The 5,000-nt window shown below is 49.6% G+C and overlaps 1 protein-coding gene across 2 annotated transcripts in view; it reads left to right on the top strand.

The window, feature by feature from the left end:
- LOC125042612 (lamin Dm0-like) overlaps positions 1–5,000 on the top strand; it is a 30,154-nt gene that overhangs the window by 1,174 nt on the left and 23,980 nt on the right. The window lies entirely within an intron of this gene.

The following is a 5,000-nucleotide window of genomic DNA, read 5'->3' as shown; positions in this document are numbered from 1 at the left end:
GTAATTGGCAAATTAGATTTTTTTACCAGATTCCCCCCCCCCCCCCCCCCTTTTTTGTGAGTGAGTGAATGTGTGAGTGAGTGAGTGAGTGAGTGATGGGGGAGCCCTCTCCCTTAGAAGGAAAGGTGGTTAAAGGCAAAACAAAGAAAGAACCAGGCAGCAGAGGAAGAGGAAATGAGAAAAGATAAGATTCCTCGAGTACATACTGTGGATAGTTGCATTATAAGAGTACCGGGTGGAGGAGGACCTCCCACCCAATATCGTTGAAGCTGTTGTCAAAGGTAAAGCAAACACATTGATGACTTTTTATCATTATCTATTGTTTAGGAGTCAGCGCCCCATACAGTGACTACTGAACTAAGATTGAAATCAATGGTATCAGGTACCAAGTCAAGAAAACCCTTGGGAATGATTTCTTTTATTAGGTTACTGATCAACTTGTGTGGGTTGAACGTTAGAATATTGTGAAGTTTGATTGCAATCATTAGAAACGTGGGTCTTGAATCACGTACTGAGTAAGATGTGATAAGCCATATTTTCCCATAGAGAAACGGATACTGCCGGCACATCTCGTATTAGCCTCAGCTTTGACTTCATGCAGGCGCAGTGGAAAGCTGTCCGTTCAAGCACAGATGTGTGTTGCAAGGGCGGCAAGCAGTTGCAGTCAGATCCCTTCCAGACAGAGCCTGCAGCATCTGGGTCAGGGCTGTTAGGGTCGGGAGAGAACTTTAACAGCTGTGTAACTCATTGGTTTTAGAGAGGGTTTTGGGGTATGTGGGTGGCTGCCTTTTCACCCACTCTTTAATGGTCCATCAAAAACACCGGTCAGTACTTTCCAAGCTGTTATCTTTCGTTGTGCAACAGGTTAATAATTTATCGGTTTGTGTTGAGAAAACATTGCTGCAAAATGCATATAACACTTCTGAAATCTCGCGTAAAGGTACACTATTAATATGTTTTGCATTTCTTTAAACATAAAATAAAAAAAATAAAAATAAACACAATGGGGAAAAGCGGTGTTTTATGCATTTCGCCATTACGCACGGAAGTTGATAAAACCATAATAATGATTGTGTGTTGACGCTTTCTAAATCTGCTCCTCATTTCAACAGAAGAGATGAACATACCTATCTACGGTTTATTCGAGTCACACTATTTGTCTCATTGTGGGCTTAAGAAGATTTATAAAAGTAGACTTTAGTTTTTAAGATAACACAGTATCTCCTCCACGTGGTCCCTCTCCTCTCTCCCCTTTCTCTCTCCTCTCTCCCTCCCTCTCTGGCTCTCTCCTCTCTCCCTCCCTCTCTGCCTCTCTCCTTGTCCTCGCCCCCATCTCCCTTCCTTCCACCCCTCCAAACAGTTGTATGCATAAATAATGAGGTTGACCATGATGCACACTTGGTATGTTGGGAGAGTTATGAAGTATCCCGCAGTCTGTCTGTGTATCTATGTATGCATATACATATGTATTTATCCGTCGGGCTGTCTGCCTATCTGTTTGACAGTGTATTCTGTCTGTCTGTTTATTATAGGAATTATTAAGCTATCCACATGCCCTAAGTCTGCTGCGTACCCGGCGTCCCACGAGCATCCCCCCCTCACCCCCATCCCCCGTCCCACCCCCACTTCTCCATGGGTGCGGGTTGGGGGAGTGGCAAGCCGTGCCACGAACACTCCTCTTGGCCGGGGTAGTAAGAGTAGAATTACTACGAGTCCCCCCCCCCCCTTTCACCCTACCCCACCTCTGGCCACCATTCCTTTCATACCCGTTGCCTGAATGAATGTGTGTGTGGGGGGGGGGGGGGGTACCTCGATGTCTTTTTGGATCCACACTCTACCTCTTGTCGTCCTCTCTGTCTCTCGTTCTTCTCGGCGTCACCTTGCTCCTCCCTTTTCTCACTCATAAACACATCGTTGTCTTTCCTCCCCACGCCCCTCCCCTCACGGGTGATGAGAAAGGCGGTAGTTGTATACGGCGGGAGACGGGGAATAAAACGCGCCCGCACTATGGCCTTTTGTGATATCTCCTCCCCCATAATCCTCCATTCACCCTACCCCTCCCATGGCCAATCCCTCCTGCAGGACCGCAGCCATTACACAGACGCACGCACGCAGAGAGCAGGTGCATCGGGCAGGGATTTCGGAACAGTAGGCCCACATGGTTAGTAAGCCTCATTCACGAAAGAATGAATTGTGTGGGTGAGAATGTCCGAGGAAAGAGAGCAGTAGGCAGTACAAGCTAGCTGCAACTCATGACGCGTTGAAATGTATGTCGGGTGTTGCCGCGGCTCCCCGTTCTGCTCGCAGTATGCAATTAACCTGATTTTTCGCCCGTGCAGCCCAGGCCCCGTCCTTGGCGTAGCGATTTGCGAGAGATTCCGCGTTTTATTTTACCGAAAAGAGTTCGCCGCATCTTCGATTGAAGGGCAGTAGACCAACGGGCGACCTCGAGCATGCATGCCGTTGCAAAGGACACTGGCATGAATGACATGGCAGGATTCCTCCTTGCGGCGCGATATTGATTAGGAAGAAGCTGAAATGAACGTCGAGCTCCGGGCTGGCCAGGCGCTTTGCTTTGCTTCCGAGTCGGTCTGCGGAAGCGCATGGTTGTGCTTTGGCCTTGCTGTTTTTATTGTTTACTTTGCTATTCTAGTTGCTAGGAAACACCGGCCAGACACAAGAGGAGGAGAGCCGTCAGAGGGGAGTTTTTTCACGTGCGCACCCCAAGTGACTAGTATGGCTCAGGCAAGATGTTGACGTTATGTAAGGGTCTCATGTTCGTTTATTTATACTTCGGCTGGTGCTGTTTCAACTTTGTTTTGCCTTTATCTCTTCTAACACTGTCCTTTCCTTGTCCTCCCCCTTTTCTTGTCTCGTGCTGTCCGTGCGTTTCTTTCCCTTTCGTCCTCGTTCATTTGTTTTCGCCCGTCTCTTCACAAACCCGTCCGTCATTGTGTTATTGCAGGCGGCCAGTTAGTTCCAGGGCGCCGGAGCCTGCTGAATCGCATGCAGGTCGCAGGGGTGTATGACTTGCTTGCTAGCGTCGGTCGTTTTCCAGGAAACGGCGTGTCTTTTCCATTGGCTGTCGATTCATTTTCCTTCCTTTGGCGTTCTGATGTGCCAATTTTACATGCGGGTTCGATTTTCTTCGACACCGGCGTATAGAAAAGGGCAAGGAAAGCATTGATTAAAAGAATCCAATCCCTTGGTCAGTTACGCCTTCTTCCCCCTTCCCCCCCAAATCCATCCATCCGGCGGCGGGTCCGGCACAAGGTCGGTCCTGGGCGGCACTGCATCATCGATCTGACGTCCTTATAGGAGGGAGAGAGGAGGAGAGGCAGAGGAAAAACGGGCGGACAGAAAGGCCGAGACAGGCAGAGAAACAGAAGGAAGGGAACATGGTCGGGTTTGTTGATAACAGTCAACCCAATCCCGTTTCCTTCTTACGATATGAAGTTGAGCGAGAAAGAAGTACAACTCGAGGGAGGGAGGGAGGGACAGACAGACAGACAGACAGACAGACAGACAGACAGACAGACAGACAGACAGACAGACAGACAGACAGACAGACAGACAGACAGACAGACAGACAGAAGGGTGAGGAGTGAGTGAGTTCGACCGGTGGAGCTTTTATAAGGTCGTGACTTACCTTCCCCGTGCAACATTGTGCTCCACTTGCTATCAGCTTTAAAGGGTGTGTACGCTTTCTGTAGTATTTTCTTTCGCGTACTCACTCCCCCTCCCTCCCTGTGGTCTCACACACGCACACGCACGCACGCACGCACGCACGCACGCACGCACGCACACACACACACACACACACACACACACACACACACACACACACACACACACACACACACACACACACACACACACACACACACACACACGAGCACACACACACACACACGAGCACACACACACACACACACACGAGCACACACACACACACACACACACACACGAGCACACACACACACACACACGAGCACACACACACACACACACACGAGCACACACACACACACACACACGAGCACACACACACACACACGAGCACACACACACACACACACGAGCACACACACACACACACGAGCACACACACACACACACACCATACCATACCATACCATACCATACCATACCATACCATACCATACCATACCACACCACACCACACCACACACGCATGCATGCATGCATGGGGTGGTGTGATGTGTGCATGCATATACAAGTATGTACGTATACACAGTAGTCAGATTTCAGTAGATATAGATAAAGGCCTACATGCCTCTGGAACACAAATGTCACTGCAATTAGTAAGTTTTTCGCAGCCTATCAGACAAGCCGGTGCCGCTCCTGACATCCAAAAAGAAGCTTAAGATCGCGAAGCATCCCCGACCAGCCACGTGGCCAGCGCTCAACGCGCTCGTAACCCCCCCTCCCCCCTTCCTCTCCTCCCGTCGCTTCCCTAGAGCATTCGGGAAATTCTGGGCTCGGTGGCCTCCTTGGCACTCCAGGAGGGCAGTTCCGACAATTGCAGCCGTGGCATCATCCTGGGTGGGGGATGCGGTCTTGGGCGTATGGGGCATTGGCACTCTCTCTCTCTCTCTCTCTCTCTCTCTCTCTCTCTCTCTCTCTCTCTCTCTCTCTCTCTCTCTCTCTCTCTCTCTCTCACACACACACACACACACACACACACACACACACACACACACACACACACACACATACATACATACATACATACATACATACATACATACATACATACATACACATACATACACATACATACACATACATACACATACATACATGCATACAAACTTGTACTTCCCATACCACACGTGCATTGGACAAACACCTTACCTGGTTTGCGGTAACCATAGGGGAAAGTTGCCACACAATCCCGCGAAGGTCACATTCCTCCGCCATCTGACCGAGGCGGACCAGGTATATCGCCTCTAGACATCTACTACTGCGGTATTGTA

This window comes from Penaeus chinensis, chromosome 32, assembly GCF_019202785.1.
Source record: "Penaeus chinensis breed Huanghai No. 1 chromosome 32, ASM1920278v2, whole genome shotgun sequence".
NCBI lineage: Eukaryota > Metazoa > Arthropoda > Malacostraca > Decapoda > Penaeidae > Penaeus > Penaeus chinensis.
Note: the sequence above shows the minus strand (reverse complement) of the source record. Positions and strands in the feature narration are given on the sequence as shown.